Raw genomic sequence first — 12,832 nt, forward strand, 5'->3', positions numbered from 1 at the left:
TTAGATGAGCTCCTACCAACATGTTTTAAATTTCTTGTCAATTTCCTGTATTCTACTGAACTAACAATATTTTGGAGACCCCAGAATCCCATAAACAGGTGTATAGAGTGGCCAAGAGGTTTGTTTGTATGTTTGTTTTTACTACATTACAAGCTATGAAGAGAAATCGTCAAGAGGAAACAGTCAGAATGTAGCTACAAAAAAGAAAAAATAGAGTGCAACCAGATATTTGAGGCTGGTGTCAGACATTCTGTGAGAACAAATCACTAGTGAAATAAGAAAGACTGATAGTTGCCCTAATCCAGGGTCAGTATATTTCACAATTTGGAGATTACTTGTCAAAAGACATTTTCAATAAAAAGGGGAGATTTTACCAATAATGTTATACTTTTTATCACATGTCAATTTAAAAATCAAATGATTTATGATCCTTGAGATTTTTCTTCACATACCTTCAAAATTCATTTTTCATTGAAGCAGTGCTATTGTTTTCAGTGAAAACATTCACAGTTTATCATTTTTACCACCCTGTTAAACATACTAATTAAAGAGGTAAAATTTTTCAGATAAAATGTTCTCAGTAAAGAATGCAATATGAGTGAACAAATTGAGGAGATAAGCACCCCCGTAGCTTTCTATATGATAGATTTCATCCCATTTATTAATTTTTTCAGTTGCTATTCTATTCACTAAAAACACACATCTCGTTGAAAATATTTTTGTTTGCACTTCGCAAATAAACATGACCACAAATATTCTCAATGTAAACAATAGTAAACAAAAATCAATGAAAAGCTAGATCAATATTTGTCTTCAACATAATATGTTATATTTGTTTGGGTACATATTTTGACCATATGAAAAGTGTCCTTCAATGTATAGTTCAAAAAGGTCAAGTGTTTCAGCTTAGATACCAATTTTTGAAGCAATGGCCAAACCTACAGTACCAAATCTTCACCAAATTTTCTTGTATTTAGTAGCTTCATTGTCCACAGAATTCTAAAACTGATTTTAAAAGCAGTCTTAATTATTTCATCTTTTTAAAATTTTTTATTTTTCTTCATAATTTGTGTGTTTGGTACTTAAAAGCCACTGAAAGATGGCTGGTTTTATGTAGTTACTCTGAGTTTATCCTCATAAGTCATACTAAAGTTCAAGCTATTTTGCACCTCCATAATAATGACTCATGCATGGAAAAGCATCCATGGCAGAAGTACACACTGCTCACCAAATGCACATGTGCTCCTCCACGTTTCCTTATATACTTGCAGTTAGATTAGCCCACAGGACTAGCTTTGGCTGGAAAAGAAAATAATGTATGTCATTTCTAACTCAAAGCATTTAAGAGCCAGTATGTGATCTTCCAATCTGCATGCCATGTTTTGAAATGACAGTCACAATATAAAAGCAGACTAGATCCCTGAGTCCTTGCTTGGAACAGAGCTGCCCTGGAGAGTCACTGGACCCACAATCGACTGGTCAAGTGAGACCAGTTGTACTCTTTGTATGTTAAGAGTAGCCATTATAGTGTTAAGACGCTAAAATGTCAATGTTAATTTGCTATCACACATAACCTAGCATTGGAGTACATTCTGTATTTTTGATCAACTGCTTACTGCTCTCACTATGATGATTGAAGCAATGCTTTTTTTATTTTCCTGTCAATGAGGGAGTCTTCAGAGACAAAGCCATTTGTTCACCTTTGACCGTTTCAGTTACTGGTGTCTTCTTTATTTAAGTATGAGTAGTTTACATATTTGTAGTTTTTAAGCTTATCCATTAAAATTCTCATTTGCCACCACCAATGTGTGGCCCTGATTTAAAATACAATTTTAAATGTATAATATTACATTTTTGGAAGATAAAGAGAAGCATTACAGTAATTTTTAAAGCAGAGTTTCAGGTATATTTGTATTACAAAGAGACTCACTTCCATGGGAAGTAAAACTAACTGAAGTTTCATATTTATACACAAAAGATTTGATTTTGGAAATGTTAGGAAGTTGAGCTGATTTGTGAGAAAATTATTTTCTATAATCAAAATCATAAATACATAAACAAATAAAATACACGCAGGGGGTTATGAAGATGCCACCTCATTTTCCAAAATACTAAAATGTGTGAGCCCCCACAGGCTGGGAAATCACACAGTCCGGTCCTAGGCACTGCTGTGGAGGCAGGGCCAAGAGCTGGATGACAGGCAGGAAGTGGGCTCAGAGCATAATGCACCCAACTGGGAGGGGGGAGGGCAAGCAAACCAGATTTCCTCAATGATACAAAAGTCCAAATTTCCCAGTAATTCCTGCTATATAAAGATACTAAAACATACAAAAATTGAACAAATGTGAAACATAAAATTGGGAAAAAAACCGTAAAAACATGAAACAAAATAATTACTGATTTTTCTTGTGGATTTATGTAACAAAATGTTTTAATAAAAAATATTCACAACTTTCCTCCTATATCTTCATGTAAATTTATTGCTTCAGAAAGATGGGATATGTTCGTTCTTTGTTTTTAAGTATCCCCAGCACATTGATATGTATATCCCAGGGACAAAATTACCCCAATTTGAGAAGCATCAATCCAATTTCCCTAAAGATTATTGTCTATCATGCTAGTACATCTGAACACTTTGAATTTTGACTGTGTAATTTCTCATATCACTGCTTTCACTTAGTGATATCTTTTTTTTATGTCAACAGTTTACATTAAGGGGTATCTCAGTTAGTTCAGGTTGCTGTAACAGAATAGACTGTGTGGCTTAAACAGAAATTTATTTCTTACAATTCTGGAGGCTGGGAAATCCAAGATTAAGGTGCCAGCAGATTCAATGTCTGGTAAGGTCCCTCTTCCTGGTTGGCAGGTGGCCATCTTCTTTCTGTATCTTCACATGGCAGAGAGAGAGAAAGAGAGAGAGGAAGCTCTTTGGTCTTTTCTTATAAAAACACCACTTCCTAATATCATCACATTGCAGGGGTAGGGGGTAGGACTTCAACATACAAATCTTGGGAGAACATAACCTTTCAATTCACAACAAAGGGTAACACAAAAAACATCCGTATATAACTCATACTAGAGCTCTTTTAGGTATATTGTTGAAAGCATCTTCCACAATTTCATATGTCACCTTTATGCAATTCCATGAAATAAATTTCTTTCGTATCTCAGTCTGGGGGGAGTCTTTCTTTTTCTCATGAAACTGCTTTGTTTTTTAAATTAATAGCACTGAATCTTTTAGTTTGATCATTGTGGAGCCATCCAACAAGATGGCCCCCAATGATTTCCATCTCCTTTTATTCACATTCTTGTAAAGTTACATCCCACAGTGTAATAGGGTTGGTCTGCATGACCAACAAAATAGAAATGATGGTATGTCATTTCCAAGACTAGATCATAAAAGGCAATGCGGTTTCCTGTGTTGCCTTTTCTCATAAATCACTCACTCTGGGAAATCCAGCTGCCATGTATAAGAACATCCAGGAAACCCTGTGGAAAGGTATGGTGAGGAATTAATGCCTTCTGCCTACAGCCAGTGAGAAACCAAGGCCATCAGCCTCAGCCAACAGCCATGTGATGAGTTATCTAGGAAGTGAATCCTGCAGCTCCACCTAACATCTGAATGTCAGCTCATGAAGGACCCTGGGCCAGAACCACCCAGCTATACCACTCCTGGGTTCCTGACCCTCAGAGATAATTTTGAGTTAATCTGTTATACAGTAATAGATGGCTTTATCAATCTGCTTCCCTCTATGTTTTTGTTGTTAGGAATTGTCGATTCAAAATGAGACTCACCTCTAAAATTTATATAAGACTCAGCATGTGTTCTTGTGTTCTAACATTATTTCCTCATTTTAATTTTTCTCTTATTTCAATTTCCTCTTCTATTTATTTAATATTCTAATATATGCTATAATCCATCTCAAATAGTTTTTTATGACAAAACGAAGAAATGTAACCAGAGAAAAATAACAGGATATAAGCAAAGCAATAAACATTGTATCTTCCTTCAACATGGAAGAAACAGAGTTGTTATCTGAGGCTTTCTTAATAGAACATAAGTTCTAGGAAGGAAAATAAAAATATTCAACAAAATTGTAAGTTACTTGAAAGACAGATTTTACTTTCATCCAAAGTAGTGATTCCAAATTACCAGTCCATAAAAGATATTTTCACCAGTCTGCTAATCTTGATGTATCTTCTTTTAGAATATGAAAATAATATTGCATTATGGTTTTAATGTTTCTAATCACACAATTTCCCCATTTCTCCCAGAATGTATGTGTTTTTCTTTGATTTTGTCTTATTAAATGTTCCCTAGGCATGAAACCGCTAAGTGCAGGAACCAATGTTCCTAGGGAAGTATAAAGGATGGTAAGGGAGGTGGCAGGGCAATGCACAAATCTCAAGGCAGGGGAATGCTTGAGGGGGAAAAACACATATATTTTCAACATACTCTTTGTTTGTATAACAGTAACTACAGAAGAGAAACCTGATCAACTTGCATCTCCCGTCCTTCCCTCCCCGACCTGGTTGAGTTTCATTGTTCCAAAGCAGCAGACAGGTTTGTCCCTTTGGTCCTTGGACCCTGTGGAGATAATACAAGAGATTATCCAATCTTTTTGCTCACTTAACATTATGTATAGTCTGAAGAGTATCTCTAGATAACATATGTACTATGTTTTAAGTGTATAGAACTGCAAAGCATAATTAATCAAATTCCATTAATAATGGTCTAAATTCATGTCAGCTTTTTATATATTGTCATCTTCTAATTACTAGATACAAAAACATAATTACTATGAGATGGGAATCTTATCATTTTTTTTAATGTTTTCTAAAAGAGGCCCTTGAAATAGTGGGGAACCACTGGTGCTAAATATAAGGTTTTGGATAGATTACAGGGACCTGAAAGAAGAAAATAGAAAGATTGAAGTGCTTGAATCTTCTTTCCCATCATACAAGTGTCTGAGAAAGGTTCTTAACAGTGATAGGCTCTCAATCTGACACAGAACTCTTCTTCTTTTCTTTATAAGTGTAACTGGTTCATTGCTGCTACTCCAACTAAAATAAAATTGGCTCACTCTTAAAGGTGAAAGTCTTCCTTTTTTCCGAAGATTGTTTTCATTAAGTCTAATATTCTATTTATGAGACCCTAAGACCAATTTTCATAAATCACTCTAGAAAATCAGTAATTACTTCATAAAAAGAGCTCCAATTTCCACAAGTCATGCAAGGAGATGGTTATATTCTGCAACTTATCAGTGAGGAGTCAGGATGTTCCACTTCTCCTGAGGTTTTCTAAATATTTAAATATGCCTGCAGTACTTACTTGACTTACTTCCACTGCATTTTATCTCACCCGAACTTTAGAGTCCTTCCTGATAAACTGTATATTGTGAACTTACATCTGTCTCAGTACAGGATATTGTATCCTTTCAGTCACAGAAACGCATGTGCAGACTTAATAGAACCAGTTTATTTTAAACTGTGAGAGCCTGAGGAACATGTCTGAAACTATTCTGCTACCTTTTAGTAGCTGAACCTCAAAGAAGAGTGCAACTAGTTAACCTTCCTTATTTCTCCAGCAACTCTTCCACTACTATTGATTTCCCTCCCTCTTTAGAAATTGTTTTCTAATCAAGGTTTGCATGCCCCGCCAATCTGGAAAATAAAGCTCGGCAAACTAAACAGCAAGACAAATCACTGCATCTTAAAAAAATCTAAACTTAGTGCTTGAATTTATAAAAGAGGAAAGTGAGGCTCAGAGTGGCTTATGTATCTTGTCTAATGTCACGTACCACTTACAACAGGGTCCAGAATTAGAATTCAGGTTCTCTGGCACCAGCTTAGAGTTTTTTTTCTATGTGGGAATTCATGGTGTTAATGGTACACCTGGCTGAGAAGTGGGGAAAGAAGCAATATGAAATATTCTCATAAAGCATTCAATCCTAATGTGGTACCTCTCAGAGGAAACTCTGAGAGGCCCAAAGCCTGGAAGGGCAGGAAGTCCTCCTTCCGGAGTCTCTTCCATCACAGCAAGTGCTGGCTTCAAAAACAACTTCGGCTTACATTTGCCTTGGAAGTCTACTTAGTGATGATGTCATGGCAGACCTGCCCAGCCAGCATTTCCTTCAGGGCCACAAGTTTTCTAAATGTGAAATAAAAACCAAAACAGTATTTTCCTTTATACAGAATGCAAAAAAGAAAAGGGAGCGGTGGAGGGAGAAAGAGAATGACATTGTGATAGGTATATGACAATTACAGCCAGTGAATACATTAAATGGTATTTTCTGACTTTAATTCACTTAAGGTTTTTTTTTTTAATTATCAAGAAATAATAATGATCTAACTCATTTTTAAACAACAGAAATCATCATCAGGAACACATTAATGAACTCGAAGCAGATGGAGTACAGAAACCCAGGAGCCAGCAACACAGGACAGAGGGTGTTCCAAATTGTACCTTTCATTGTGCCACCTTAGAATGTTCCTCATTGTTTAAATTTTATTAGTTTTCTTTTCTGTACTCATCATCCCTTGGATTTTATATCAGGTTCTTTCACTGACTTAGCTTTAAGAAACACAATCTAATCTGGAAAACCATCATTACACACCATTAAATAGCACCATCCTTATGATACTTTCCCACTTTTTATTAAAATTTTAATTATGGCTTAAATTTTTAAATGAATTATGAAAGGCAGTACTCCTCAAAAACCAAGAGTATCATGAATTAAAAAGAACATTACAAAGAAGATGTATGTAAGGCCAACAAGTACATGACAAGATGCTCAACATCACTAGTCATTGGGGAAATGCAAATCAAAACCACAATGAGCTATCACCTCACACCTGTTAGAATTGCTATCGTCAAATGATTAAGAGATAACAGTTGTTAGTGTGGATGTGGAGAAAAAGGAAACTTTGCGCACTGTTGGTAGGGCACTGTTGGTAGTATGGAGCATCCTGAAAACATTAAAAATAGAACCATATGATCCGGTAGTATGATCCTCCCACGTCTTAGAAAATATCTGCACCTCCGTATTCATAGCAGCATTATTTGCAATAGCCAAGACATGAAGCAATCTAAGTGTCCATAGATGAATAAATGGATAAAGATTTTATATATATATATATATAATCAGGGGTGCCAAAAAATGTGTACATATGACTTGTATTCATCTTTTGTTATCAGTATATATTATTACAATTTTAATAGTTTTTTTCCTTTCTTAAAATGTGTATACATTTTTGTCACGTTCTGTGTGTGTGATATATATATGTACATTTACTACTACTACTATTATTATTATTATTATTATTATTCAACCATAAAATGAGGAAATCCCATCATTTGTGATAACATGGATAGACCTTAAAGGCATTAAGCTAAATAAAATAAGTTAGATAAAGACAAATACTGTATGATCTCACTTATATGTGGAAGCTAAAAACAAAACAAAATTAACTCTTAGAAAAAGAGATCAGACTTGTGGTTACCTAAAGTGGAAAGTGGCGGGAAGAGGAAATAGAGAAAAGTGGTAAAAAATATAAACTTCCAGTTATATGATAAATAAGTACTGGGATGTAATGTACAACATGATGGCTATAGTTAACACTGCTGTGTGGTATATATGAAAGTTGCTATAAGAGTAAATCCTGAGAGTTCTCATTAGAAGGAAAAAAATGTTTTTTCTTTTTTTCTTTCTGTATCTATATGATGATGGATATTAATTAAACTTATTGTGGTAATCATTTCACAATATATGTAAATTAAACCATCATCTTGTACACTTTAAACTTTTACAATGATATACATCAATTATTTTTCAGTAAAACTGGAAAACAGCCAACATTACAACATCAACTTTCTTACACTAGAAGGCGGCAAATAATTAGAAGGGACAAATAGAATAAAATATTTGAGTATCACATAAATATTGAAGCACTGGAGTGAGTAGAGAAAGAATAATATCTGAGAAAGAGAAATAAAACTTCTACCTGGCTGACTCCCGCACATTCTTTAACATTTATCATTTATTTCTTCCTTCATTCAACAAACAATAACAAATTATTAAACAAATATTTAGACTATTACAAAGTGCTATGGGAGTACTTCCTCTATGCTGATTTTGTAATTCTCAGATACCACATGAAGGCTTAATTTGTTGTTGCTCTTGTACAGGCAAGAACATGTTTTGGTCTTTGAAGACTCCATATTTATTATATAACTTGGATACATAGTAGGCCCTCAGATTTTACATTCAGTTACTAGATTCCAAGCATAACATGCATTCTCCTACCTCTGTAGCTTCGCATATCTTGTTCTCTGTATGTGGAATTATGCCCAACACACACACACACACACCCTTTCAAGTGCTTTCTCTTTGCCAAGCTGTCAGTGACCATCATAAGCATATCAAAGCTCCCTCTCTGTGTTCCCAGCATCCTAAGAATGACTATAACAGTAGGAAGCTTTGTATTATATTTGACTGTCTCTTCCACTAGACTGAGTAGTGTGTCATGTTTTTATAGAACTACTACCTAGCACAGTTTCTCTCACAGAGTAGGCCTTCTGTAAAATTTTGTTGAGTGATTTAGGTGTGTTACAGGAAATCAAGCTTCTACGTTAGAGGTCTGATCATGAATTATAAATGTAGGTGCCAGTATCTTATAATTTGGTGTGGTAGCATATGGTAAGATTTGTGAAAGTGGACAATAAAGCAGAAGTCCCTCTAAGATAGATTTAAGGTTCATGATAATACATTGTTATATAATATTAATACTAAGGAGAAATATGAGGAGAAGGAGCAGAAGCTGAAAAAGAAAAGAAGAAGAAAGGAGAGAAAAAGGGAAAGCAAAGGGAGACGAAGAGAAAAGAGAGGGGGGACACTGTCTGTGCCAGGCACTATTCTAAGCACCTTATTTCATTAAATCTTTATAACAACGCTATGGTAGATAGTATTATTATTTCTGTTTTACAAAATAGGTTCTTAAAATTTGAGAAACTTATGCAAAGTCTAGACAGTAGGTGATGAGGTCTACAATGATTCCATTGACATTTGACTTGCAGAAAAACTACTGGTCAGACTAATCAACATTCAACGCACTTGTTATGCAAACAATATGTAGGTTTTCTTAATGTAGCCTTATAACTTCTTGGTTTACTTATCGTACAGCTTTAGCAACAGGAGAATTGAAGTAAAATAATACAGAGTCAATACTGAGTGCTTCTAATTTTCACTATATAAAAAAATATTTGCCAAAAATAGTGTGGATTAAGGAATTTGAGTGCTGATGATAGTTGAAGAAATCCTGAGCAAAACAAAACATCTCTAGATCTCTTTCTCTTATATTTCATCTTTTTCTCCCACTTAACTTTCCTTGAGTCCTGTAGCGGACAGCTGCCATTTGTTTGCCTCCTCTTCCCCAGCCTCACTCCCAGAATCTGTATCCCCTTCCATGTTTTTGGCTTTTTGTCAACTATACTGAATCAAATAAAATAGAACTCAAAGGAATTAGGACAATGCAGTCAGGAAAATACACAAATAAAAATTATTAATGTCCTGTGAAATTGCAGAAGATAGGGCATCTATGGAACAAGAACAGGATGCTATAAGGAGGAATTTCAGAAGTGAGATACATTAGTTATCTATTGTTTCATGACAAATTACCTCAAAACTTAGCAACTTACAGCAAATATTTAATATCTCACATAGTTTCTGTGGGTCAAGAAGCCGGGAGTAACTTAGCTGGATGGTTCTGACTCAAGGTCTCTCATGATATTGCCGTCAAGCTGTTAGCTGGGACTGCAGTTTTCTGAAGACTTGATAAGGACTGGAGGATCCTCCTTAGGATGTCTCATTCCACGGCTCTTGGCAGGAGCCCTCAATTTCTCACTACATGGAACTGTTCATAACACACATTGTGTGTTCTTACAACATGGCAACTGGCTTCCCCCAGAGCAAGTAATCCAGAGAAAGAGCAATAAGGAAGCCACAGTGTCTTTTATGACCTGGCATCTGAAATTTACACACCACCACCTGCACTTTTTTTAATTCATTAGAAGTTAGTCACTACATCCAGTCCATACTCAAAGAGAGGGTTATTTAGACTACACTTTTTGATAAGAGCATCAAAGAATTTGTAGACATACTTTAAGCCACCACAGAGGAAGAAAAATAGCTCTAGGAAATTATAAATATGATCAAAACTATCAAAATAAAAATTCAATAAAAGCATTAAAAGGTAAAGTTGAGACATATTGACGGTAAGCCAGAGATGGTTACTACGAGAAGAATGTTAAGAAAAATCTTTAATCCAGAAGCTCAAATTCCCAACTAACTGGAATTTCAGGAAAAGCAAACAAAAAAAATAGAAGGGGGGAAATCAAGGAAAAACTTCCCCAGAATCAAAGGATATAAATCTCCAACTTCATAAAAGTGCTCTCCTACTGCCTAGCACAATGTATGAAAAGTGACCCAAACCAAAACATGACACTAGAAATAAGAGGAGATTCTAAACGCTTCCAGAGAAGAAAATTATTATTTTTTAATTATAAGTTTCCAAGACCCACCCATCTGATATTCAAATTCAGTACAGTTGGGGGGCAGGGGGATGCGATTTTTCATATCTGTTAAGTTGCCCAGGTGTTTTTAAAGATTAGTCAAGTTTGGAAACCTTTGGTACAAAGAGTTCTGACGAAAGTGAGATAAACATCTTTATATTTAAGTAAGTATCACCTTTCTAGGAAATCACTGGACATATTTTTCAAATATTCTGCTCTAAATAAATCCACCTTTTTTTGTGGGTGGCAGAATTATCCTCATTGTATAGAATCAGGATGGAGAAAGGAGAAAATAATTTCTAAAGCACCCATTAAACTAAATTTCAGTCACATGTAACGTTCCCCTCAGATTTATACACAAGGAATGGTAACCTGCTCTCTAACAGCACTAAAGAAAGAATAAAAGGAAATGACTTAAACTGCAGCAAAATAGCCTGAGGGTAAGGAAGTTTCCTGACATTGAGATTAGTTAAACACTAACATGGGTTTCTAGGGATGTAATGAAATATTCATCTCAGAGCGTTTTTTAGAAAATGTTTTGCATGTCTGAGTTTAGAGGACAAACCTGAAGGAAAGAAGATTGTTGCAAAGACTGAATACATTCATTCATTCAATAAGTTCTTGATGAACTACTGCTAAGTGCCTGGGACTGTGCTAGGTGTTGGGTATTTTAAGATAGCATTTTTAAATTTATTTGAACATGGAATACTTCTCAAATGAATGTGTATGAATAGATCTCCATCAAGAGGAACTTTTAAAATATAATGCTTATTTGCATAAAAAGTAAATAGAAAAAAGTCTCAGATTAATTGCTGAAAGAAAATAAAAAATGTTAAATTTATCAAGCTTAGCAAAAACAGCTCTCATCTGATGTTTTGTTATAAAACATGATACACATTTTTAAATTGTTTATACACATGTATATAAAAAAATCAACTATACTTTTTCAGAACATGCAGAAGTTCATTGAAGTGATGATACAAGATAAATATACAAATATTTTCTATGATCAATTATAAATGTAATGAGATAGTTGAAATAGGGGTCTATTCCCTAGACCAATCAAAAATATGAAATATCTATCTATAAGATTACAGAAAACAAACAAACTATATGTGAAGAATCTGGGAGCAATTTACTGAAATATATCAAAGAGCACTTGAATAGATGGAGAATTTCAGGAATGGAAGACTCAGTATTGTAAAGATACCAGTTCCTCTCAAATTAACCTACAGATTTAATGCAAGTCTAAGTAAATTCCCATGTGTGAATGGATAGGTAAGTTAGTATAACATGGAAAACTGATTATAAGTCCATCAAGAATAAATACATTAAAATAAACTGAAACAGATGGCAAATTGACCAGAGAAATTTAATTCCTTTCCTCCAAAGTCCCACCTAAAAATAACATTAAATAGATTTTTGAAAAAGATAAACTCACAAGGAAAAGAAGGATAACAGAGAACACAAAATGATATCAACAAAATTTTGGAAGATGGAAAACAGAGAGATGATAGCAGAAAAGAAGAGGATGCTATAAATTAAATGCCTACCAAAGAGAAACATGTAGATTCACCTCAGTGAACCCCTAAGAGGTTCAAACTATGAATGAATTAGGTGCTCTATCTGTGGGGATAAGAAGCAGGGATAAAAACAGAGAAATTGGTCAAAAGTCTGTATACAAAATGACTAGAACAACAGGTCTTCTCAATTTAGCACAGTCAAACCACTCTCCTCTCTGAAGAAAGGCTCTATGCTTCGACACAAAGGCACAGCAGAACGTAGGAGAGAAGTATATTGTAAAAACCTGCATCCCGAGTAGTGAGAAGCCAAGGTCCTTCCTTCATTCTAGGAATTCTGGTGATCAGAGACACACATCACAAGCAGACTAGAGGATCCTTTTTTTACAAACTGAATGGCCGTTTTTTAAAATAATTTACTATTTACTAATATCTAATACTAATGTCTAGGGATCCTAATAGGTAAATCACCCTACAGTGAAGCCAACAACTCAGCTTTTTTTTTTTTTTTTTTTTGGGGGGGTGGTAGCAGGGGAGGATCATATAGATTATCAAATGATGTTTAATGTGTTTCAATACATTATGGCCAATATTCTTTTTTTGGAGAGTTTATTTTTAATATTTATTTTTCAATTACAGTTGATATACAACATTATATTAGTCTCAGGTGAACAACACAATGATTAGACATTTATATAACTTGCAAAGTGATCACCCTGATAAATCCAGTACCCACCTGACA

General features: G+C 34.6%; 1 protein-coding gene across 6 annotated transcripts in view; it reads right to left on the minus strand.

Annotated features, from left to right (window-relative positions):
- Positions 1–12,832, minus strand: part of ZMAT3 (zinc finger matrin-type 3) — a 70,542-nt gene that overhangs the window by 46,362 nt on the left and 11,348 nt on the right. For 2 of the 6 annotated variants that reach the window (XM_019752081.2, XM_019752093.2), the window contains exons 2-4: positions 4,493–4,588; positions 2,788–2,887; positions 1,229–1,299 (exon numbers count right to left, since the gene is read on the minus strand). The gene's annotated coding sequence lies outside the window, so the exon portion shown is untranslated. Of the gene's footprint in view, positions 1–1,228; positions 1,300–2,787; positions 2,888–4,456; positions 4,589–5,801; positions 5,981–12,832 lie in introns of those variants that run through there. The other 4 variants (XM_019752110.2, XM_019752171.2, XM_074328266.1 and 1 more) reach the window with 4 other exon arrangements.

This window comes from Rhinolophus sinicus, linkage group LG01 (genome assembly GCF_036562045.2).
Source record: "Rhinolophus sinicus isolate RSC01 linkage group LG01, ASM3656204v1, whole genome shotgun sequence".
Lineage (NCBI taxonomy): Eukaryota > Metazoa > Chordata > Mammalia > Chiroptera > Rhinolophidae > Rhinolophus > Rhinolophus sinicus.